At 45.7% G+C, this 26,849-nt stretch overlaps 1 protein-coding gene across 27 annotated transcripts in view; it reads right to left on the bottom strand.

Moving 5' to 3' along the window:
• CELF4 (CUGBP Elav-like family member 4) overlaps nucleotides 1-26,849 on the bottom strand; it is a 999,910-nt gene that overhangs the window by 618,718 nt on the left and 354,343 nt on the right. The gene's annotated exons all lie outside the window — the stretch shown is intronic.

The raw sequence follows: 26,849 nt of genomic DNA on the forward strand, positions 1-26,849 counted from the left end.
CTCAATGGTTCTTCTGCACTGCAAGAGACTTGCTCTGATACAATGGTATGAGTCATAGGGCACGAGCAATGCAACAAAGCCCCTTTCCTCACAGGAGCTCTTTCCCACCAGTGAGGCAGAGGGTACATTCAGGGCAAGATAGGGAGTGTGACGCTCCGTAAACCAGATAATCCCATGCCCAAATTGCCACAATCAATGGCCAACTAAGAATGTGTGAGGTGTCTGCAGTAGATCTACAGGATTTGAGTCCATTGGCACTGTGGAGACCAACAGGATTTTCAGGGTGTAAGCTTTCAAGAGTCAGAGCTCCTTTCTTGTCTCTGAAGAAGAAAGCTGTGAGTCTCAAAAGCTTATACTGTGAAAACCTTGTCAGAAGTATCAGGACTTACTGGCAGGACTTACTATCTTTTCGCCGGGCCTGCAAGACAGAGTTGTTCCGCCAGGCATATGGCTGAGGCTGGGCTTCCGCCGGCCTGGAAAAAAGGGGTGTATAAAACCGTGCCTGTGAAGGCTGTCCGCCATCTTGTTTTAAATGTGTTGTTTTTAATGAATATGAATTTTTAATTGTATTTTAATTGTATTTTTAATATGTTGGCACCCTCCCTGAGCCTGCTTGTGGGGAGGGCGGAAAACAAATTTGAAATAAATAAATAAATAATTTCAAGATAATTTATATCCCACTTTTCTTCCCCCCTGAAGACCTTAAGCAGCTTCCAGCACTGGTCTCCATTTTACCCGCACAACAATCCTGTGAGGTAGGTTAGGCTGAGAGAGTATGACCGGCCCAAGGTCATTCAACGAGCTTCAGTGGCAAAGCTGGGATTTGAACCTGGAGTTTCCCGGCCCCTACTCTGGCACTCTATTACAACTACTAAAGCACACAGGCTAAACTGAAAGCTTTCGAGACTCAGAGCTTCCTTCTTCTGATACAAGAAAGGGAGCTCTGTCTCTCGAAAGCTTACATCCTGAAAATCTTGTTGGTCTCTAAGGTGCCACTGGACTCAAATCCTTCAGGACAGGGCAGGAAACACTGTCCTTGTGGTCAGGCCATGGATTCCCTCTCCAATGAATTCAAGAATCTTGGGGCAGCTGGGAAGGAAACAGGAAGTGGGGGTCAGCTAGGAGGGATGCAGGCAGTGGATGCTGGTTGAGAGGCCATATTTTTATTTATGTCTAACATTTATAGACCTCTTTTCTCTCACTAAATTGAGACCCAGCCCTGGTAATAAACTATGGGCCAAGCTACACATGACGAATGACACTTGAACAGCAAGTGTATTTCTCCCTGTTCACTTGCCCTCCACTAAATCCACTTGCCGTTCAAGTGTCATTCGTCATGTGTAGCTTGGCCCTCAGTCCAGTCAGTAGCTCCCATGGTTGCCAACTCTAGGTTGGAGAAATTCCTGGAGATTTGGGGGATAGAGTGTGGAGGAGGCCAAAGTTTGTGAAGGGGAGGAAGCTCAGCAGGTATAATGCCACAGAGTCATTAGTGATTTCCTCCAGGGGAACTGATGTCTGTCGTGGGGAGATCAGTTGTACTTCCAGGAAATCTCCAGGCCCCAACTTGAGGCTGGCCATCCTAGTAATACCATGATTAAAACGTTCAACCAAAGGGGAAAAAGCAGCTGAGCTTTTCAAACCCTGGAACCTTAGTTGGCGAGGAGGAGAAGAAAAACTAAACAGTATATAATCTCCTTCCTTAAATCTAATGTCCAACTGGAATCCTGCACATGCATGTCCGGTTGAGTCCTGTCGTGATGCCACTAAACGCAAATCTGTTTTATTTCCCCCCCGAAAACCCAACAAAATTTTGCCCAAGCAAGAACTGCCGTATTATCTAATCTTCCTTCAATTGAAATTGAATGTTAGCTAAAAACGGAGAAGGCAAAAGACGAGAGAGAGAGAGAGAGACCTTCTGTCTCACAACTAATGATTCATGGACCATCTGAAGCCAACGTCTGAGTCAGAGTGTTGGCTAGCGTGAGAATTGTGTGAGCTCATGGTGGAGCCAATGTTTGACAAATTATGACGGGTCATCGGCATTTTTGAATGGTTTCTCGGTTCAGTGTATCCACTCCTAGACCTCCTCTACTGCCGAGCTGCTCTTTGTCATGATATATGGCGCTTTGTGACATTCCGCACAGTGTCCAACGTCAATCCTTCTTATTTACAGCCTCGGTAGTGGAGGGCGATATCAGAGGGAGAGAGAACTAGGATGGGGGAGGTTGTTGCTTGCTTGGAACAAATTGCAAGGACAACAGACCTCCAGGTTTAAAAATCATAACCTGACAGATTTAGGATGATCACAGAAGCACCCCGTGCAACATTTCAAGGTGAAGTTGGAAGTTTCTCCTCGGATGAAATGTCTGGGGATTTTAAAGGGAAGTGACGAGTATCTATACGAGGAAGGGATGGTGGATCTCATTTCACTTTGTTGTTTCCCAGGAAGCTTTCTGGAATTCTCGGTCTGCTCCTCACTGATATTTTCATCTTGCTTCTGGGCTGTACCATTTCAAATGCCCTGCCCATAAAATATGGATATGTCACGGAGAAGAGTAGGCTAAACGTCTTCTTCCAAAAATCTAATGTTTTAAGTTAAGGGGATTTTGTGAAATGAGATTTCAGTAATGCCAACATCTGTGATTTGAAGTGGGATAGCCCAAATATAGATTGATCACTTCAGCACATCTACCATAATTTGTTTGTATTTTCAAGGCTTAGAAGCCACAAACGTCTAAGCCAAAAACCATGTACCAAAGGCACCTATGAAGGAACCAGGCCTTGCAAGAAGAACTGAAGCCTGTTCGGTTCCTTTTTCCAACCTTGAAATGCTATTTTTGGACCCAATAATGACAGACATAACATTAAGATTAATGGCTCATTCACCTGCATGTCCACCAGTGTCATGATCTAGCCACAAACCAGGCTCCCGGACAAGTACCTCAACCTCACAAGAAGACAAGATGAATTCTCACCATTGGAAAGTGACTCTTGGACAAGTGGCTCAAGGTTGTGGCTGTCCAATATACTGCTGTCATTGAAAGCCCACTGCTGTATTACCCAATGTCCTGTCGTGATTTCCAGCTTCCTAGCAAAGTGCAGGGCTGTCAACTTTTTACATAAAATAATTCCCATAGCTGGGTGGGCACAAAAGTGGAGCCAGGGGCTTTGACAGAAATGGAGCCAGTAGCACATGGATCTTGCGTGTCCTTACAGTGGGTGGTGGCAGATGGTGGGCTTGGGATCAGATAGAGGGAGAAGGGATTGTGCTGCGGTGGGAATGTACCCCCACAACAGCTGCTACTGCCAAATTGTCATATTATTCTACCACCCTCTCCACCTTGGCTCAACCCTCTCCTTGCCTAAGGAGGGAACATATCGATGCATACTGCTTTGAGATCTTAACTGAAGAGATGTGATATAAAAACTGAATAAATATAAATTGAATACATAATTCTTTTAATTCAGCATAATGCAAAGTGGTGATAATGACAACGACAACGACAACGACAACGACAACGACAACGACAACGACAACGACAACGACAACGACAACGACAACGACAATGACAAACAAACAACAAACAAACAACAAACAAACAACAAACAACATTCACTTTATATACCACCCTTCAGGGCAATATTTAATTTATGGTTTACAAAGTGTGTTATTATTATTCACCCAACAATCACCCTGTGAGGTGGGTGAGGCTAAGAGAGCTCCTAGAAGCTGTGACTGACCCAAGGTCACCCAGCTGGCTTCAAGGGGAAGGTCAAACCCGGTTCTCCAGATTACCGTCCCACTGCTCTTAACCGCTACACCAAACTGGCTCTCTGATCTTAGAAGTAGTCAAACTATCTGGCACCTCACTGCACATGTGCCAATGTTAGAGTATAGCCTTTATTTCCCACCTCCCCCAATCCTGGCCCACGCATGTCTGCTCAGAAGCAATTGCGTTCAACGGCTCTTACTCCCCAGAGAGTGTGCATTAGACTGTAATGTCTTTTGGCTCACGACTGGTCCTCACAGATCAGAAAATCCCTGAGGATGCACAAGGCAAGTTTTCAGCCCAAATGAAAGACTAATGCCATTCCCACTGATATCAATCAAATGACCAAAAGACGTCCACATCGAAGTTATGAGCAGAAGTGCTTTTGAGCGAAGATCCCATAATGCTTGAAAGAGGAACAGAACTCAGTTTCGGGACACCAAGTGACGACATACGATAGTACCTGTCGTTGCGAGCCCTGCAAGAGACCTGTGTTAGGTAGTAGGGTGGGGCAGAAACTGGAAAAAATAAACTGCTGCTGATGCCAAATGAAAAACGGGCTCCACCGAGTGGCCTCAGTTAAAAGAACCAAACAACTGTGCATGCTAAGGGAAGTTTTTGAGTCCCTTCTGCGCCACGGAAAACCTCTCTCAAAATTGGCAAAGAGATTTGCAAGCAGTTTCTGATTTCTCTTTGTGGTCTGCTCTTCTAATGCTAAAAAAATAGTTTTTTTAAAAAAATCCCCAGTGAAAACCATCAAGCCCTTAGGGGTATCTCAAGAAGCTTTTTGGATCCAGGCCAGCATGGAGAGCTCCACATTATCATACAGAAGCAGAAGAGACTCAATTTTGTTGATTCTTCCCCGACCCCCTTTAAGAACCTACACGTATTGTTATAACGAAATTAAGAGCAGAGAGATTTTCAGTTCAGCTTCAGCACCATAAGTAATCGATGAAACAAAAGTATCAACTCACAGCATGAAAGCAGCAGAAGTGGAGGGGGGCGAAGGGACTTAAAAATTTAAAAAGTCTTTTAAAACACTAAAAAAAAAACAGTAGAAAAGAAAACGCGAGCAGAAAAAAAAACTACACCGGGGACTGGAATTGTCAAAATGTTAAAAAATCTTCAGCTGGCGTCTGAATCTCACAAGCAAATGGCCCCAAGAAAGCAGCTCCAGAAACAAGGCACCACCACCAAGCAGGTCATGTCCCTCATAGCCACCCACTATGCCTTCCAAAGGCCAAAGCAAACACAGCAGGGCTTTGCTACAGATCTTTATACTCAGGCAGGCTCATGTGAGAGAGGGTTGTCCATAAGCCACCATCACACACCGCAAGTGTCACAGTCGAAGAGAAAGACTCGGGTCCAACAGCACCTTAAAGACCAACTAGATTCCAAGATATGAGCTTTCAAGAGTGAAAGAGCCAAACTAGAAGAGACACCTGATGTGGGGAGGACACAGGTCAGTTTCCTGAAAGTTTCCACAGGAAATGTAATGAGAAAGAACCTCTGTCAGGGAGAAGAGGGACAACCCCGCCCCCTCTATGTGGCAGAGGTTCTCTCTCGAGGCGTCTCATCTAGTCTGCTCAGTTCCCTCTCGCTGCTGCCAGTGCGCTCGGTTCACGAGTGCATTTAGGGGAGCAAGGGGCGCACGCTGGCAGCAGCAAGAGAGAGAGAGGGAGCTGTCAGTGAGATTGGCTCCCTGTCCCTCTCATTATCGCCAGTGTGCTTTGTTCCCAGTTGTAAGGAAGCGAGGGGAGCATGCTTCCTCTCGCTGCTGCTGCTGCACTCCCCTTGGTCCCCTAAGTGTACCCGGGAGCCAAGTGCACTGGCAGCAGTGAGAGGGAGCCGAGTAGACTAGATGAGATGCCTAGAGAAAGAACCTCTGCCAGGGAGAGATGAGGATTCTCCTTCTTCTCCCTGGCAGAGGTTCTGTCTCACTACACTTCCCATGGAACCTTGCAGGAAACTGACGAGTGTCCTCCACGCATCAGGCGTCTCTTCTAGTTTGGCTCAAAGAAAGGATGAAGGGAGCTTTGACTCTCAAAAACTCATCACTTGGAAATCTAGTTGGTCTTTAAGGCGCTATTGCACCTGCATCTTGTTCCATAAGTCTCACAGCAACTACATAGATCCAGAGGAATGTTTTGATTGCCTTCACACTAATTGCATCCTGTCGTCTTGTGATATATGTCCCCTTCTTTCCCCTCCCCTCCTCTTCTGGACTCTTTTTGATACAGCAACTACAGTTGACTTCAGTCATTGAATACTTAGCTTATTATTTATATCCTGCTCCATCCAATGTTAATTTTGTTACCTAGAAGCAGCATGTAAAAAATCCAAAACTTCTAATTCGGAACCTTTATTTTGACCTTTACAGAAAAGGAAAGGTTTGCATAAATTAAAACAAGTGTCTCGCCTCCTGTACAAAATTTCCATTCCCCGCTATTGCAGGCCTTAGGGAAACAAAACTCTACAGACAATCAGCAGAATACCAAGTCAATCGACCAAAGATTGACTTGGTTGATCAACTGGAGCCTCCATTCAGAAAGAAGTTGCAAGACTGAAAGTGTATAGAGATACTACAACAAGCCCCTCTTTGGGCGTGAGGGGCAGAAACACAGCTTGCATGCCCTCGTTCCCCCTCACGTCCCATACAGTGAGGATGAGAGAGAAGTTAAATTTGGGAAGTGTTAACAACAACAACAACATTTGATTGATATCCCACCCTTCAGGACAACTTAACACCCACTCAGAGCAGTTTACAAGCAGTTTATTATCCCCACAACAATCACCCTGCGAGGTGGATGGGGCTGAGAAAGCTCTGGAAGAGCTGTGACTGACCCAAGGTCACTTAGCTGGCTTCAAGTGGAGGAATCAAACCTGGTTCTCCAGATGAGAGTCCTGCCACTCTTAGCTACACCACTCTTAACTACTACACCAAACAACCAAGATGGTTGTTCCTCAGGGGAAGCGAATATCCAGCAGAGCTCCGGTAAGAAATGAGGTCTCCCCTGGTCTCTTTGCCACTCAGAACAATTATCTTGATGGGATTAGAAACCATCCTCATATGTTCCCATTCAGCAACCTACTTGCTTTGCCATACTGACATGGGCCGATTCCACACAGCTTACCTGAAGCCGGGACGTTGTGGAACATTGCGGATCATGCCGGAAAAAACACGGAAGATTGCACTTTCTCGCGCAAAACTTGTGCGACGTCGCGTGAGAAAATGCGATCTTCCGCGTTTTTTCCAGCATGATCTGCAATGTTCTGCAATGTCCCAGCTTCAGGTAAGCTATGTGGAATTGGCCATGATGTGGCCAGCCAGCCCATTATTTGGGGTGGGACTCCTACACTCACCAAGCAGGGTTAACTCTAGCCCTGCAGCATGTGGCCAGACCCCTCCTCTGCCTTCTTTTTCTCCCATCTGAGTTGTGATCTAGCCCTTAAACTTTGTTCTCAAGTTCAACCTCATCTTCTTTTGCTCCAGTGACTTTAAGACTCGCTCTGAAGCTGATTGCTTGGAATATAAATGAGCAGACTATTAAGGAAAAGAAGGAGAGGGTTTAGGAATCCAGACTCGTAAATCATAAAAGCAGACATAAATTTTGTGTTTTAGTAGAGATTTAAATTCCTAAATGGGTTTTACAAGAGCCACATAAGACCCATTGACAATGCCCTTTTATGATAAAAAGTAAATAGCAGCAACAAAGTTGGAATTGGAAATGCTGTTTCCGGGCCTCCCAGTGGCCTTAACATGACTGAAAAGACAATGGCTGGAGGGAATTCTCAGAGGGAAAGCAACGATAACTTGAAATTAAATGTGTAATATTCTTCTTTATGCTGTGCAAAAAAAGGAGGGGGGGAGGAAGAATGACTGTGGAAAATGGGCTGGTGCATTTGCATAACAAAGGCAATCAACAACGACAACAAATTACCATCGTGTTCCAAGCTGATTATTTGCAGAGATGTCAAGTAGTGCCGTCCTTCCAGGTTCCCTCAGGTGTGGGAGGCTTGTTCAGTTAAGATTCATGGGGGGGATGGTTGAGGGGGAATCTGACCCCATGCTTTTAAAGCCACTTAGCGGGATCTGTTTCCCAGACGGTGTTGTTGGGGGGGTGGGGAAAGGTAACACTGTAGAATAATTCCATATGAATGCTACGAAGTCAACCAGGTAAGCAAACTGTATCCACTTCAGAAATGCTCACAACTCTTTTTTGAGCCTGCAGGTGCTTCTGAATTTCGCAACACTGGCAGGTGAACCCGAAGATTCGTTGGGGATAAAAACGAAAAGAAGTCACAAGAATTTGAGGAAGAGCAGCAACAGCTCTCAGAGGGATTCCATTTTCACTCCATTTGTAGTCAGACCTCAGTCTCTCTGTCCTCCAGTCCCTCTCCGGAGTCCTCCTGGGCAGCTGAACTAAGATTTGGGCTGCCATTTTTAGCAAACTCAGTGGGGTTTCATCAGTTCCCATGAAACTCCGTGCATGAATAGGACCACAGAGAGTCTAATCCTAACTTTCTCAGAAGTAAATCCTATCCATTAATACAAGAATAACTTCCTATCAAGCGACCATTGCATTGCAAGCCTTAATATTTTCAAATACCTCCCAATAATAGAAGCCTGACCAGATAGCCCAGGTGAGGCTGATCTCATCAGATCTCAGAAGCTAAGCAGGGTTGGCCTTGGTTAATAACTGGATGGGAGACCTCCAAAGAAAACCAGGGTTGCAGAGGCAGGCAGTGGCAAACCACTTCTGTTAGTCTCATGCCATAAAATCCTCAACCAGATAAATGAACCCCAAGAACTGATGTCTCAGATTCCTTGGCTAGATGGTTGCTTCACCACCATCCAAATCTGTAGACAGAAATTTGTCTTTTATTGGCATACCCAATCAAAGCATATACCAGAGATCAATATTACTGTCAGGCAGGGCTTTTTTTCTGGGAAAAGAGGTGGTAGAACTCAGTGGGTTGCCCTTGGAGAAAATGGTCACATGGCTGGTGGCCCCGCCCCCTGATCTCCAGACAGAGGGGAGTCTAGATTGCCCTCTGCGCTGCTGAGCGGGGCAGAGGACCATGTAAGCTCCCCTCTGCCTGGAGATCAGGGGGCGGGGCCACCAGCCATGTGACCATTTTCAAGAGGTTCCAGAATTCTGTTCCCCCTGAAAAAAAGCCCTGCTATCAGGTCTACGGTGTGGAAAGGCCAGCCTGGATTTTATTGTTTTGAGAGCCTACAGACTCTTCCAGAATCCTGCTTCTGTCCCTTTGGTTGAATTAAGACATGGAAAAAAGAATTTTTTATCCCTCCTTTCCAATGCACCAGTTTTCCACCGAAAAAGGGAAATCTGAGAACTAAGTTACAAGTGACACCAGACGTGTTTTTTTAACATTTCAGAGATGTAATTTTACCTGGGAGCTGTAGTTTTCAAAGATGTTTTTTAAATATAGAACCCTGCGGGATTGCTGGGGGAGAGGAACTTTGCAATTGTTTTCTTGCAATCTCAATGGAGAGAGGGACTACGAGCTCTTACCCTCCCCTCCCCTGTCCTGCAAAGTTCCTCTTCTCCTGCAGATTTGGATGGTGGTGAAGCATCGATCTCGTGCAGATCTGTCTATGAAAACTGTCTTTGAAAACAATTGTTCCCAGGTAAAATTGCATCCTTGACACATTAAAAAAACCCATCTCTGGCATCACTTGCAGCTTAGCTATAACTCTCGAAAGCTTCCACCCTAAAAATCTTGTTGGTCTCTAAAGTGCCACTGGACTCAAATCCTGCAATTTTCCAGCAGCATATCTGGGTTTTCTCCTTTGTTTGTCCGATGAGGGCATTTTCTTATAATGAGAGGAATAGGAAAGAAGCCTCGTTCCATTCTTTGTTTCCTTCAAAGCTAGAATCATTCAGACCACTTGGGGTAAAGGCAAAGAGGCCCCCCAAATCTGTCTGATCATAAAGCAGACGAGCAGGGGTGCTGACTGGTATTCCTGATGCCCGCTTGAGCATCCTGCTATCCAACTTTATAGCAAGAAAACTATGGGATGGACTCCACTCCTGGGTGGATGGGCTCCAGTATGGGCTTTTCCCATTGTCACGTGTATCCCTTTCAAAAGTGGTCAAGCATCCATTCCTTGCCAGTTCCCCTTCTTCAAAGCTGCATACTTTACCCTTCCAAAGGGCATGTGTGTCTCTCTGTATGTGGAGAGGGGTGGAATCTTCCACTTCAGAAAACCCTCCAAAGTGGACAGTCTCAGGACAAGGCCTGCCTCTGCTGTAAATTCCTCCTCCCAACTTCTCCTTGTGTGACTTCTTGCAGTAGTTGATGGGAAGCTTAATTTTTGTGGCTTTCCACATGGAATGGGAAGGTTGAGGAAGTTTTTATTAACCCCAAACAGTCCCATAAGTCCTGAGGATACGCCAGCAGGGACTACCAGCCATCTGTCTATGTGATCACGAATGTTACCAACTGTGCAGATGTGCTTACCAAACTGCAAACAAATTATCAATGTGCAAATGCGCGGGCACTCAGTTTGACGGAAAATGAGCACAGAAAGGGAGATAAATTTCGGCATCTCGAACACTCGGTGATCCTGCTGTCCTTACAGGACTCCACAGAGAAAGAACGATGCATCGTACAGAGCCGTTCTTGCACCCCTTAATGGACATCACAATATGCTGCCAAACTTCCTATCACACACGCCCTGCCCATCATGACAACGGACTTTTTGCTAGTAATAACTCATTGGACCAAAGAACCTCAGAGGTCATTTTCAGCTCTGGGATTGTATTATCCAATAAACAGGAGGCTCTTTGCCAATAACATCCTCCAAATTCAGTTTTCACCCAAAAGGCAAGCAGCGGGAGATCACAGTGAAGATCAAAACCAGTTAATATTTCTATTAGATCCCTGTTTACTCGTCCAGTCCCCCCCCTTCCAAGGCTGACATCAATATTGCAGCAGTGAAAATGAAATGGCAGTTGCAAAGACTCTGCCTTATTTTAGGACTATCCCCCCTCCCAGCAAAGCAGAAATAGCTGCCCTTGGCAAATCTCCCACCCAATACTGGAGTTGTGTGTGTTTTAAACACACACTAAATCTCACTGTTTTTATACCCTTATGGGGAAAGTCCTATAGAGTTCAATAGGCATGAAGTTAATGGTCTGCTACAGAAGTTACTTTAAAAATCTATAGCCTTTAAAGGAACAAGAGAAGCATTTGGGATGTTAAAAAAACAGAAACCCTATAGAATGCCACAAGCTTCTCTCTGCACTACAGACAAATTGATTTAATAGCCAGTCTGTCCCCCAGGGGATCTTGGGAATTGTAGTTCTGTGTGGAGAGCTCTAACAGAATTTTCAGTGGAGAAGTGGAGTTTCAGCAAACTACAGTTCTCAGATTTGGAGGGCTGGGGATGACTGTTAAGCTTGTATGAAACTGCCTGATTATTGGTAGACATGGGCATTGACCCCCCCCCCCAAATGAACCATGAGATTCGTCGTTCCGTTGGTGGATTTTAATGGACCAAAAACCATGAATTGGCACAGAACTGGGGCCACTTACGACCCAGTTCATGGTTCATGGGGTTTAAATGCCCCTTTCCGGCTGCTTAGCAGCAGCAGGGAAAGGACATTTAACAGTTTAAAGGTCCCTTTCCTGCTTCGCAAGCAGCAGGTCCCTTTGAACTATCCGCAGGCAGGCGGCAGAGGGGATCCCCCCCACCGACTGCCAGCTGATAGTTTAAAGGGACCTGCTGGTGGCAGGGCCCTTTAAACTGCCCTAACCCCAGCCCCCACTCCCACACTCCCCCACTCCCCCACCCCCAACTCCCAACCCCTGCCCCAGCCCCACCCCTGCCCCACACTTACCTTCCCCTGTGGCACGGGGTCCTCCCTCTCCTTCCGCAAGGGGCAGCAAGGCCATTTTCGGCCTTCTCTGCCCCTGCACAGACCCGCAGAGGGATGGAGGCAAAGAACGGCCTTGCCACCCCTCGTGGGAGGAGGAGGAGGACGCCACAGGCCACAGGAGTCCTCAAAGTAAGTGTGGGGTTGGGGGGTGAAGGGTAGGGAGGCTGGGGTTTCGGCAGTTTAAAGGGACCTGCCCTTGCAAGTCCCGTAAAGGGGCAGTTTAAACTTCCCCTGTAAATACGACCCAACGAACCAGTATAAAGTTCATGGAAGTTTCGGAAAAGGAGCTTCCACGAACTCTAGTTTGGGAACCATGAACCAGCATGTTTCATGGGGTTTTTTGGGTCGTATTTTGGTTCATGCCCATCTCTAGTTATTGGTGCAGAGAGAAACCTGAATAGCAATAAGCTATTTCCCTGCTCAACTAGGGACTCTTGACTTAGAGGAGAAAAATCTAACCAGGGGTTCCAAGGACTGTCCAAAGACATCACCATTTATCTATCCCTCGTTCTTCTTAGGCCTGGCTCCTCCTGCATTCTTTCAAAGAAACAACAACTGGCTACTAATTACAAAACCACCCATCTCTGTGGGAATCATGGCGCTGTACAATTGCCCTAATGCACACTGTTTGAAAAGACAGAAAGGCGCAATAATTCCCACACTCACTGGATAATGGCCGTATGCTACAGGGATATCTATGGGGTGAAGAAGGCATCAACTGAAGATATGGCCTTATTGGTGGTGACTTCATGTCTGTGAAATTCACCTGATACTCCATCTAGCTATATTCATATACCAAGAGAAGATTGTATTGCTTCATTCTTGCTTTTGTTTGTGGCGCACTATTTTTTCTCTCCCCGATATTGAGCCTCTGGCTGCGTTGATAGTTTTATGGCTTTTTTAAAAAAAGCAAAATTGTTGCTGCTTTCCTCTTGCTTTTAAGATTAAAATTGTGCTGAGAAAGCTTTATGTTTGACGACAATTTTAACTGAAGTTATTTAAAGCACTCATTATTCATATTTTAATTATTTTGTGATGTTTGTTTTAGTACATAGAAAACAGCTTTGACGGTCAGGAACAATGGAGGAAAGCCCTATTAAATGAACAAGCAAATAAATTCAGATAAAACCATTCCCTTCTGTGAAGGAGACTCCAGCTGAGCTCCACATGCTCCCACCTGCATATTGCAATACCAAACAGAATCTCACAAGGGCCTTCTTGGCAGCTCTCAAACATAGGAGCCAACCTGGTCTTTGGTTTCACTGAAAAAGAATTAGAGCTTAATAGAAAAGTAGGAAAGTGGGTTGAGGTGCATTTTTATTCCTTTCGATTGCTGTTGAGTGAAAGTGATGATTTACTTCACTTTAATATAAAGGATGCTTTGGAATCAAAAGCACCAAAGGACATGCGAGGAACCATAAATGAAAGAATGTTGAGGTAGTCTTCCTGAGGTACACGCCCAAGTATGCCTCACAGTTCATCTAGCTATCAAAGACAGACACTTTGAGAATAACAACAACAACATTTGATTTATATACCACCCTTTAGGACACTTAACACCCACTCAGAGCAGTTTACAAAGTATGATATTATTATACCCACAGCAATCTCCTTGTGAGGTGGGTAGGGCTGAGAAAAGAAAGAGATCTGTGACTGACCCAAGGACACCCAGCTGGCTTCAGGTGGAGGAGTGGGAATCAAATCTGGCTCTCCGGATTAGAGTCCTGCCGCTCTTAACCACTACATCAAACTGGCTCCTGGGAATCACAGTTCCAGTTAAAGGGAACTAAAACTGAATATGAAGAGATGTCTCACTAAAAAAGATCTAGTCCTCAAGATATAGAGGCCAGTCTATGAAAGAGTTGCTTTTGGATGTTTACAGAGGCTATGGATGTCCATTTTTTTCCTTTCCAAAGTTGATACAAAGGCTGTGTTCTTCGGTGATGGAGCAAGATCTTAGTCCCAGATCGGATGGAATGAAGTTTGGTTGCCAGATTCTAGATGTGGCTTAAATGGATTTCAAATCAGACCGAAGCACTCTTAGGCCCAGTTCCAGATGTACTTTCAACGTGGGCATATGCATGCTAGGGAGCCCCCTCTTGCCACCTTTCCATGCTGGCCCTGTTATGTGAGCAAGTGAGGCAGAAGGAGAACCTGGAAGTATTGTGCCAGGGCCATGCACTGACAAAAAAAATTACTATATGGCAGGTTATAGGTTAGGAGTCCAGTGTGGAGCTCAGATCAACGGGGCCTCCAAAACTCCAACTAGAGGACAGTCTGGAACTCTGTATACTTGGTTGGTCAATGGCCTTGCCCTGCATAAATTTAATAGGAAATATCTGGCAAGAGAAGACATAAAGAGGGCACAGACATCAAGACCTGTGCATGTGGAAAGGAAATGGGAAGATCAGAACTGAACCAGTGAGGCTACAAAACTCACTTTCGTCTCCTGTGGGAATGGAGCGATAGAAGTTATTTTAAATACATTTTCACTTTTAGGGTTGCATCTCCGGACCAGACCAAGGTCCTTCTAGCCTAGTACTAGTGCCTGGCAACCAGTGGGAGTGCTGTGGGATATGGGAGAGTTACCACAGAGTTTCCAGCAATTCCTAGAGCTACCTTTTGTCACTTCTGCTTTGTTTATTGTGACATATTGCTGCACATAGATGAACGAGACCCCTACCGAGTTCTCTGCTTCCAACTAGAGGGCAGACAGAATCTTCTGTGAAGACAAGAAGTTAGACTTGAAGCAGCGGCTACATTCTTTGTTTGTCCCCAGACCTCACCACTATGTTGTATTGGATACCTGCTAATGCTATGTCTTGTATTTATTTACCCTATGGCATTGTTTATGGAAATGTCCTTAATTTGGGCTGCACTAATTTCACAATGTGTAATCCACCTTGAGTCTCAGTGAGAAAGGCGGACTATAAATAACACAAATGACATAAATAAATTCTAGAGCAAACTGGAGTGGATCTTACACCCATCCTAGCAGTCTCCTGAGTAAAGCCTGAAGTTTTCCTGCAACCTAAATGGACTTCCTTTAACATAATTAATTAATATTAATAACTGTGCTTATATACCACTCTTCTAGATAGATTAGTGCCTCACTCAGAGTGGTAAACAAGTTAGTGTTATTATTATCCCCACAATACAGGTGGGGGAGCTGGGGCCGAGAGGAGTGGCTTACCCAAGACCACCTACTGAGCTAATGGCAGTAGTAGGATTTGAACCAGTAGAGTGCTGATTCACAGCCAAACTACTTAACCACTGTGCTACAGCAGCTCTTTAGGTGCCTCTTTGTGCAACAAAAGAGTCACTTAAGGTGGAGGAAGGCTCCTTTGAGGGAGGTTGGAGCCACACCACCGCATCCAGAAATGGAGGCCCCTTTTTTAGCTATAAAGGCAAATGACTCCTGACTTTCCTTGTTTTCCTTCTTCATCACCTTCCTCTGAGCTCACTGTAGTTTGTCTGCGTCCTTCTTAAAGTGTGGCATCCAGAACTGGACAGACCGCTTCTTGGGTTCACTTCCTGTCAAACTGACATTAGGGTGGCAGAGTACAGGTTACAAAATTTCTGGAGATTTGGGAGGGGTGGAGCCAGGAGTGGGTGGGGCTTGGGGAGGGGAGGGGGCTCAGTGGGGTACAATGCCATAGAGTCCACCCTTCCAAGGCAGCCATTTTCTCCAGGGGAACTGATCTCCGTTGCCTGGAGATCAGTGGTAATTCCGGGAGATCTCCAGCCACCGCCTATGAAAAGGCTGGCCTCCTCCAACATCCTAATCCAACGTTGCTTTTGTTCATTTGTTCTCCTGTTCTCCCCAGCTCTGTTTCTAAGCAGAGCTCCAGGTTCATTAGTTCAAACGTTGGCGCTCAGTCGGGGCTAGGACAATCCAGTGGGGAGCAGAGGGAAATTGCCTTCCATTTTCTGCCGCTGATCGCACCAGACTTTAATATCTCCTCGATGCATCGCCTGCACTGTGCTGTGGTAGCAGAACCAATTTCCCACTCTGCTCACCTTCTCCCATGCAAACAGAGCCAAGGCTGAGGAGGGGAAAGTGTCAAGGGGGAGAAGGGAGAGACTTTGGATTGGAAACAAGATAAGCAGATGCTTTCCATGCTTTTTGGGGGGGGGAAGTGTGGATGTTTTCCTTCGCTCTTTGGGGCACCCTGGTTGCGGCTGTTGCTTTTGCAGATTTTTTAAAAAAATTGTGTATGCACATCGTGGGGTTTTATTCTCAATTTAGATGGTGTTTATGCATATTTACTTATACGTGTAATATATAGCGTTCACTTCTTAAGGAACAAGTAAAATATGCATACGTTTTATGGGGGAAATGATGGCAGAAACAGAAAACGGCATGGAAATAAAGAACCCCTGGGTGGATCTGCACACAAAAGGAAAGAAATTGAAAAGGGAAGTGTTGCGTCAAAACAGGCAGGAGGAGAAACTGAAACCGTCATTTAGCAATCTAGTCTCTTATGGATCTAACCAGAAAAGTAACCCATCGCTCTCAGAAAGCAAATGTTAACCTGCTTCTGGACTTAACAAGGATTAGATTTCATTTCCTCACCACAAATACAGATATATCTCTATTTCGGTAACAGGAAAAGAATTCTAGCATTCAAGGGGGGATACTGATTAGAACGAGTCAGGGCCTTTTGTGTTGTAGCCCCATAGAATCAGTTTCTGAGATCAAGCCCTGGACAGACAACGTAGATATTTTACTCATTTTTTGCCTCTAAAGTTTCAGGTGCGTAACTGTATTTTTATGTAGTAGAACAAAATTCAATCCCAGTAGCACCTTAAAGACCAACCAAACTTTCCAGCATCCAAGCTTTCGTTAGTCAAAGCTCACTTTGTGAGATATGAAGTGAGCCTGGACTCCCTAGAAAAATTTCCTGGTCTTTAAGGACTTGGACTGGACTTGAATTTGGCCTTTAAAGTGTAGTGGAAGCTGGAATCACTGGATTGTTTGGAGGACTGAGGGGCCATTTGACATATGACATATACTGATTAGAGAGGGGAGAATTTGGGGGTCCACGAACATTTTTAAAATTGAAATGTTCAAACTGGAGAGCCACTGATCTAAAACAAAATGAAGAAACACTAGCTCCCCCTCTCTCACTCTCTTAGTATAGAACAAGTGGAGACCCAAAAGGATTTGCGGGGGGCATTTCATTTCTCCGTCCCCCACTATGCCCTCTTTTCCTTTCCTGCCTCCTCATAGCCTCTCCTCCTTTCTTGCTTCCTTTTCTCTTTCCCATCCACCTTTCTCTGCTCCCCTGTTTTTACCTTCCCCCCTTCAACCTCAGGCAGCCCCCCCCCACCCTTATGGCTCAGTTGCATGGTGTCAGCTGAGCCAGGTCCAGTTGCACAGGCAGGAACCTGCAAGGACTTGAGAGGGGGTACTTCAGTTTTCCCTGCATCTACTTCCCCACGCTATTTCCTCTTTCCTTCCTCCTAGCAGCCTCCATGTGCTGACCTTTCCTGGCATCCTTCTCTCCTTCAAACCCACTAAGCAACTTACCCCTTATCTGCTCCCCCCCCCATCTTCACCTGTATTTCATAATGTACTTCATTTATATACTTTCTCCACAAAACAGCTTACATCAGTCTTGTTGCCTCCATAACAACCCTGAGAGGCAGGTAAGGCTGAGAGTTTGTGACTGGATCAAAGTCACCCAGTAGGCCAAGCTACAAGTGACGCCTGACACAGGTTGGACACTTGTCAGCTTCCCTCAAGTTTTGATGGGAAATGTAGGCATCCTGGTTTTACAGCTTAGCTCTCCATTACAGCTGCAAGACCAGGATGCCTACATTTCCCATCAAAACTTGAGGGAAGCTGACAAGTGTCCAACCTGTGTCAGGCATCACTTGTAGCTTGGCTCTTCCACAGCAGAATGGAAATTCAAACATGGGTCTTCGAGATCCTACTCTGAAACTCTAACCACTACACCACACTGGCGGGGGGGGGGGGTGCCTGCCGTTGGCCATTAGCAAATAACCAGGCCTGGGTTTTTTGCTTAGTCATGAAAGTCATGTGCTATCAAATCACCCAGTGGTTGCTTCTGGGCCTGGCCCCAATGAGTCCTCCCTTAAAGGCCAAAATAGCCCTGGAAAGGGCCCTGCCCCCTCCCCTGCCCTTTACTTACAGAAACCAACCCTGGAATTTCTGGCTGAACTGTTATGGTTGCCTAGCAACAGCCGCTGAGGACATTTGATTAAAGCTACAGGTACTTCTTTTACTATTATTTTTTAAATCCCCAATGTATTTTTTTTTTTGTAGATTCCAAAATTTGCTGCAAACCTGGGGCATTTTTCCGGTGCATAAGAAGAACTTTCTTGTCCATTCATGAATCCACTCTCTGAATTTACGTATCCTCAGATCAGGGCTACTTGGCTATTAGTATATAAGATCTCCATCCCACATCTGTTGCCCTGTTTGTATATGGATATATGCAGATTTAAAGTATTGGAAGATTAATTGATGAGGATGGCTTTAATGAAGCAACAGCCTTAATTGTGAGTACAAAGGTGATTGTGTTGCAGTTCAAGTAAGAGTGAGGCTGTGTACATAACCCTGATCCAGGCTAATGCACCCTATTGCATTGGGAGGATGTTGGTCTTCTCTTTTCTAGCAAAGACAGACCAGATAGTCTGAAGAACCTCACAAGCATGACGAAGATAGTCATTCCATGCTGCTTGCCTCTGGACATGGAGGTTCTATTTACCCCTCTCGTTTTGGCACTCTTTCCAGGGTAACCTTGCGAATGGGGAGCCTAGTTCAACCCCCATCGCGTTTCTTATCTTTGGTTGTAGCAGCTTCTGGTAGCAGATGAGGAACCAGTGGGAGAAGCAAGATAATTAAATGTTCGGTTGCGTGGCTAGATAATTCACCTTGGTCCCGTGCCTCAAGTAATTAATTCCAGGCTATTTCAGCCTAGCAGGCTCACCCCGGCCATTCGTAAATCTCTCCACACGGTCCAACGGTGGGGCAGCTATTCCCCCTATACTCCATCACAGTGGTGGCAGATCATCTCAAGAAGCAGAGGAGCAGAGGAGAGAAAAAGTTGTTATTAGACTTTGGAGGCCCAGGAATTGTTGCTGCCTGCACATCTCTAAAAATAATATCAATCGGCACCCGGGGACCACTTTGAGTTTCGGCTGCACGAAGAAGATTAGCAACAATACGAGAGGAAGGAAAGAAAGCCCTTCTCGGTGCATAGATCTCTTTCAGCAGGGTGTTGTCTGCCGGCTTGCGTCAACTTACACGGCCCGTTTGAAAAGTGCATTTCTCTTATTTCTTGGTGACTCGCTTCCTTTGCCTTTCATCAAATGATACTTTTTACTGCCCTCGGATGGTACGGTCATATTTGGTACAGTACGGGCTTTGGGGGGAGGTTGCACTGGCGTATTTTGTACACTGAGGGATACATCAGCGGCAGCTGGGTTGTGCATCCATTGTGGAGGCCCTACATGGAGCTGCCTGATACTGAATCAGACCATCAGTCCATCAAGGTCAATATTGTCTACTCGGACTGGCAGCTGGTCTCCAGGGTCTCAGGTGGAATACTTTCACACTACCTGCTGCCTGGTCCTTTTTAACTGGAGATAGTAGGGATTAAACTTGGGACCTTCTGCCCACAAAGCAGAGGCTCTTCCACCAAGCCACAGCACGGAAGAGTCTGCAACTCAGTGACCACTAAGATACCACAACATCAGCAATCCATGCCTTGCCACAACTGGCTTTGCCTTGGGATGCAAGCTCCCTTGAGGCAGTGCGTAGTGTGACAGACTAAGATCTGGCCGAGCCGGGAACAAAATGCTACTCTGCCTTAAAGCTTGATGGGTTACCTTGGGCCAGTTTCTGCCTCACTGACAAGCCTACCTCACAGGGTCGCTGTGAGGATAAATAAATGGAGACGAGAATAATATAGAGCACCTTCACATCTGCAGTACATAAAAATGTACTTGATAGACTCTCTGTGCTGCTATCACATCAGCCGTTGTAAAAATAAGCCGGAAGAGACTGCTGACAAGCTGGTTAACAGCTTCTCGGCTGGCCGTTAAACTTTTATGCTAATTCTTTACATTTTTTTTCATCTTTCCAAATCCTGCCTGGTTCCTTTTGCCTGGTTTCGGCTGGCTTGCCCTTCTCTTTCCCTGCCTCTAGATGTTCCAACAACTAACTGACTAGGCCAGTAATATCACTCATGCACCCTGCTGATGCTCACATACATAGAAGTGCACAGACACGTATGGGTCTCAATTGTGCCACTATCCCCTGGATGGCAAAGATTGCCACTCTGTGTAGGAGGAGCTACAGCAGCAGAAGATCGATCCCAGTAATGGTCTACCTATAACTTGCCTTGAAAGTGGCTGTTCCTTCTGTTCCCATCACACATAGCCACAAGGAGGCAGTGAAGAGCAGCAGCCACCAGCCACATCTCAACTGGCCAATCGAAGATAGGTGTTACGTGATCTTCTATGGCCCACACTTACCTTGCTGGTTACTTTGGGGACAATTGTTTCCACTGTTCATCCATCTTCTCCAGGAGTCTACAACACAAGCAGTTGTGTGTGTGTGTTTGGCCTACATTGCACTGCATTTGGAAGAGGCTGAGATTCTTGGGATGGATAGAAGTCTAAGCTAAACTATTAAATAGGTCACAACCAGCAGGGAGAGTGCAAATGAAAGAAAAAAAGGAGTTAAGGAAGAGGCTAATTTTGGTGAGCACCCTGAGGCATCGCATAGAAGGTGAACGAAGCTTCTTCAAGACTAGCCCCTCAGGGCTACTGAGCACTAGGAGAGGTGACAGCTAGAACAAGAACCACTCTGGGGCCTGGATGGCCTCACCAAGGCAAAACTAAGGACAAGGGGAAAAGATGATGACTTTTAAAAGCCACCCTCATCATAGTCGAGAAGGAGCTGTTCGTGGCTTTTTTTGGTTCGTATTGCTGTTTGTGCCCATCTGTAGTCATGGAGCCAATCCGCACACTACGGAAAGGCAAACCAAGTCTCACCACACCTCTAAGTCTATACTCAATGGAAAATTGCTTCCAGTTACTGCTGCCTAACACTTGTGCCCATATAGGATACCTGCTTGTCACATTTAACTTTTTTCCAATTGAAACTCACGCTTAAAATATCTAATGTGCATGTGTCTTAAAAGAGCAATTCAGGAAGTGATTCAGGGATGATATGAAAGTTTTCTGTCTTTGGCATTTGAATGATTCATACATGCAAGTTGATGCTTGTACGGGCATTACATGTGTGAACCAGCCAAATGTCGGGTTACCAGCCTCCAGGTGGTAGATGGAGATCTCCCAGAATTACAACTCATCTCCAAGCCATGGAGATCAGTTTCCCTGGAGAAAATGGCTGTTTTTGGAGGTGAAATCCATAGCATTATACCCTTCTGAGATCCCTCCCTTCCCCAAACCCCACGATCTCTAGGCTCCACCCTTAAAATCTCCAGAAATTTCCCAACATGGAACTGGCAACTCTAGCCAAAAGAGATTCTGCAAGAATGCATAATGGAATGCAAAGACTGTGCCTCTTACCAAATACAAGCTGGTACTGTGCGTATAGGAAAAGATCTTGAGAATTTCAGCTTCTGTTGAAACGTGAAACAGAAGATGGGACTCAAAACAGTGGATGTGAACAGAGTTAAAAGAGTCATGTGCAGAAGATTTCCTGACATATATATATAGTAACTCCTGAATAAACCCTTCCTTACCACTATCCACTAATTCCTTGTCCATTTGTTGTAGTGTATCTTCTGGATCAGAATAAAGGTCCAGCTAGACCTTCAACTTCTTTCCAACACTAGCTGACCAGACAGCACTGGGACTTTGATAAGGAAGAAATCTTGTCAAAGCTTTTTCTGTTGGTTATCTGACTTCCTCAGATGATTCCAGAATCCCATACCATTTTTGAAGGCCCAAGATGAACCTGCTGAACAGTCTTCCAGGGTAGCCCCACACAGAATACACTGTAGCAGTCTAGTCTTGAGGTTATGAAAGATCAGTCTTCAGGCCCCAAACCTAAATGGAAATGCCACAACTTCCTTTTTAGTTGCCTTTAGGAGAAAACTCATCTGGCCCCTAGAATAATCTGAGCTTCTTCTAGGAGTTGCATTGAATTCCACAAGTGTCTTGAGGCGGAGAGATCAGACAATTTGAACCCTTGTGATTTTATGAATACGTCACAAAGCCTGTCAATCATTGTCACATAATGAAATGCTTGGCTTCAGGGAGAAGGCAGGGCCAAACCCAGATTTTCTTAGTGCCAGGTGAAAAACAAATGCAAGCTCCCCTTCCGGCTCTCATACCAATCCACCACAACGAGAAAGTCTTCATTTGCATTCTCCATAAACCATCAACAGCTGGAAATGTCTGGATGCTAAAGACTCCGCAGACGATGTCGGGCCGGCGGAAGAGTTTTCAATTAATCTCTCCTGACCCCACGCTTCAAACTCGCATGCCTATTTTTAACAGCTCCATTCTGTTCTATGACCTGTGCAGCTCCAGTGACCAATAATGGTCCATTTAAGTAACAGCGGGGGTGGGGAGGGAGTGAGCAACAAGAATCGGCTTGGGGCTCGTTACCAAAAAAGTTCACCACACTCACCCCAGCTTCCGTTTCTGTTTGACTGAAGCTCCTGCCAGCTTTTGTCAAAAAGCTTGCTATGGGACGGATAGCTCTTTCCAGGATCCTACCCCCCAAAGAGTATCAGAGGAAAAAAGATATATCACCTGTGTTCCTCCCCTTGGAAAAACCTGTTTACAGTCCCACCAAACCTCAGGTAGAGTCCTTTTTCAGTGCTCCATTCCAGTGGTTAGGAAGTTACTCCCAGTTTGGAGAGAAATGTCACTTGCCCACCATAATTAGAGAGCTGTCAAGTCATTTCACTAGCTTTGTTACTCTATGGAACTCCTTGCCCCTGGAAGTACATTGGGTTTCCACCCTGGCTAAATTTAAGATTTTTTTTCCTTTTCAGATGTGTGTTTTATTGATTGTTTTTATTTTATTTGTAAGATCCCCTGATCGATCGATCGATCGATCGATCGATCGATCAATCAATCAATCAATCAATCAATCAATCAATCAATCAATCAAACTCTGTATGGCTCCCCTAGAATTTCCTTGCATCTTTTGTTCTAGTAGTAGTATTGTTAGTAGTAGTGTTAGTTTTAGTAGTGTTAGTAGTAGTAGCAGTTACTAGTAGTGACCCTGAATTCTAACAATCCTTTTCTTTTTCTCTTTTTAGGAATATGGATTCCATTTCTAATCAATTTCCTCTTGATCAAAGAACAATTAAAAGAGAGGAGAGGCAGGAAAAGAGGCTCTGCAAAATTTCAGAATTCCACTCTGCAGATCCTCAGAGGCAGGCTATGTTTTCCCAAGACTTCCCGCTAGAGCCCCACCCTGGAGTGGGTAACATAAAACAACTGCAAGGAATGAAGTTACGAACAGGCGCCTGGATTTCTCTTTGATGAGGAATGAAATAGAAACCCTGCTCTTAAAAGGGAAAAGGAAGAATAAGAAGGATCAAGAGAAGGACAAGAATCTTTGCTTTTCTACTACAGACCAACACGACTACCCGCTTGAAACTAGGAATCAATGGCTGTATCTAAAAAAATGAATTCTGGAAGAGGTAATTCTCCACCCTGTAACAACCTTATCTAGTAAGAATCCCCAACTCTTTCCAGAAATTCACTAGATATTAATTAGTATTTTTGAATACAGGCCCCGTTTTTAATATTATTGAAGAGCTCTATGCACGATTGTCTATTATGCTGCTGACTACGCTGAGATTCTCAGGTGTGCCGTGCCATTCTTTGCAGCTCATCGCTGAATGTGAGGCTTAGTGCAATGGGATAATAAAATCCAACCCTGATAGGAGAAAAAGAACAGAACTTCTCTCCAGCAAGGGCATGCATTAAAATAAAACAGCTTCTTGTTTTACTAATAGGGTGCTTAATATCCACAGGAAAAAGAAAGGCATTCAATACCTTAGTGGTAGACCCCATATTTACCATCCAGAAGGTCCCAGGCTATCCCGTGAGCATCTCTGCTTAAAACGAGTAGTTGAACTACAAAAGAAGTGTCTCTGGAGACCTTGGAAAGCTTTTTCCAGGAAGAGTAGCCAGGAGTGGTCCAGACAGACTGATGGTAGCTTTATCTCTTCATATAAACTCACCCAAGCATTGGCTGGTTGCTGTTGCACCGTGGAAACAAAATACTCCACCTACTTTCAGCTGAGATACAGAGGCTCAGGGATCTCCATTCCTAGCCACATCTAAATAACAACAACATTTGATTTATATACCACTGTTCAGGCCACTTAATGCCACATTCAGAGCAATGTACAAAGTATTATCCTTATTTCAATCATGCTGTGAGGTGAGTGGGGCTGAGAGAGCTCTAAGAGAGCTGTGACTGACCCAAGGTCACCCAGATGGCTTCAAGTAGAGGACTGGGGAACCAAACCCAGCTCTCCAGATTAGAGTCCTGCCGCTTTTAACCGCTATACCAAACTGGTTCTCAAGGGAGTTCTGACTTTTGAAAGCTTACACCCTGAAAATCTTGTTGATCTCTACGGTGCCGCTGGACTCCAATCCTGCTGTTCTACCGCAGAACTACATGGCTACCCACCTAACACAAACTAAGCATTACTTATTAGCATGGAGATGAGGTTTGCATAGACCTATGGAGATGAGAGTTGCATCAGTGTTGGGTTCTTCTCAAGAGTATCTCTCTCACACACACACACACAGACATGCCCACCTTCATGCATCCCACGTGCCTGGGGCGAATCGCAATTGGAGCACCGTTTTTCTGGGTGAAATCTTGGCAGCTGCCCAATTCACAGTGCCTGAAACCTGAGAACTGGTACACTCCCTAAGGAGTGCTGAAAGTCAGTATGAACATTGGATCAGGCCTTGGAATCAAATTGCCAGTGAGTCATAAAGCTCACTGGCAGACCTTGGGCCAGTCAGCATCTCTCTGTACAATCTACCTTGCATGGTGGTCATATGCACACAGTGGTATAGGAGGGCCATATATACCACATCTATACCTATAAAAGGGAAGCCGTGTTTCCGACGACTCACCTCTATCCCAGAGCGCAGGCGCACTCGTGTGCCCCTAGCGGGGATAAGATGTCAGTCCTTGGCAAAAGGGCTTGCTGAGGAGGCCGGCGCAGGAGCACGCCAGACTGCCCGCCTTCCCCCCCAGTCACCTAATTTGGCTCAAATGGTGTGAAATTGGGCGGCTGCCAGGCACAGAAGCGTGCCAGGCTGCCCGCCTCCCCTGCAGCATTCCCTTGCTGTGCTGGGCTCTATTACCTTGCTGGGCCAATCAGGGCTGAATCAGGCAGCTGGAGGGTGCAGGGTCATGCCAGGGGACTTGCCACCCCTCTAGCAGCTCTCCCCACCTCTGCAGCCAGCTGTGGAGTGCGGGAGCACACCAGGGCTCTTGCCGCCCCCCGCAGTGCTCCCCGCCTCTCCAGTCTTCCAATTCCACCCCAATCGGGGCTGAATTGGTCATCTGCAGGGAGCAGGAGTGTGCCAGGGGGCTTGCCTCCCCAGACAGCACTTCCTCTAGAGGTGCCTGATGTAGGCCACAGAGGTTGTGGACAGGCCCAGCACCCTCACAAGGCCCACAGTAGAGCCCTGTTAAATCAATTTTCTAGAGCTCGTTGTATTTTTCCCCACAATGAGCTTTGTTGCTAGTGGAAGAATAAAAAGCCGAACCCGGTGACTGAGGGGCGTATCCCTTTTTCTAATTGTTCCTTTGCTCTTTGAATCCTCAGTGATCATTAAAGTACATATACATGTATGCACGTACACTCACAAATCCATTCCCAGGAACTGAAAGATCGGGCACAGCAGAGGCGTAAGGGCCCAATGCCAATCAGCCAAGGAAGCAAGGAACAGAAAAATCTATAGAAATGTAAAATGTATCAGATGTTCTGAATACCTAAAAAGGGAACAAAAGTCTTTTAAAAAGCATTGCAGAAGAAGTTCAGATAAGAGCTCGCTTCCCCCCCCTGTCCTGCCCAGTGCTTTGAAACCACATTCTGGTACAACGAGGGTGATCATATCACAAAAGGCCTGCGGATGCTCCCTCCCCCCAGCCCCATTCATGCCATCTCCTGCTCGGATTCATCCGCCTTTACCACTGCTTGGAAATTGCTTTCTTTTCACCCACAAAAGAGAAAAAAAGAAACGTTTGTTTTCTTTGACGTTCATGTCCCTTCTGTTGCATAACTAGCCTAATGCCCGTAATCTGTGGGGAGGCTTGTTGGGATTTTACAAGTGTCATTCTCTTCTGTCATGAGAGGGTTAATCTGTTTGTGTTTAGTTAGAGGCAGCTAGTTAGCACAAGGCCGGTTGGATGTCGAGTTGTTCTTTCCACCAGGGTAAAGGGGAGTTGCATGCTTAATGACCAGCTCTAGGATTGATTATTGGCTGACCTGGTTTATTGGGGGGGGGGGGCAATTAACATTGTTTGTTGGAGGCAACATCTCTCTCCTTCTCCTCCCTCCATCTTGGAAACAAGGATGCAGGACTTGTCCTAGCATCCATGCCCATCCTTAGACTAGATAGGTAGTTAGGATCTGTCTTTCCTCATTTCCTGTCAGTGTATGGAGTTCCTACAATAAAGAACTCTTATTTCCTTTCTAAGTATAAGCAAGTGTATCCTTTGTTATTTTCATTCCTGCGCACACACCAGCCAGCAGAACCAGCTCACAACCACCTATAATCACGCTTCCTATGCCAAACGATAGACTCTGCTAATGGCCCAAACATGGAATCCTTTAATTAGGTTTCTGGGGCCTACATAACAATTTATTTATCAAGTTCATCCCATGGAAATCTAGTTGGTCTTCAAGGTGCCACTGGACCCAAATCTTGCTCATGACAACTAAGGACTTTTTTGATGGTGCAGCTCTTTGGGGGGGGGGGGGGTGAGGAAGGCTCATAAACCCTCTCCTGCTTCCCACAAACCACAGGTAGCAACTCCACAAATCAGAAACCGATGCCTGTCCTACACATCTATGTCTTCTCTCTTGACCTGCCCAATCCTGCACCTGCCCAAGCAGCCGTGTTCCCTGCGCTTCAGGTCACTGGCTCGCCTCATTTGTAAAAACCTCTA

The sequence above is a fragment of the Eublepharis macularius genome, chromosome 8, assembly GCF_028583425.1.
Source record: "Eublepharis macularius isolate TG4126 chromosome 8, MPM_Emac_v1.0, whole genome shotgun sequence".
Classification (NCBI taxonomy): Eukaryota; Metazoa; Chordata; class Lepidosauria; order Squamata; family Eublepharidae; genus Eublepharis; species Eublepharis macularius.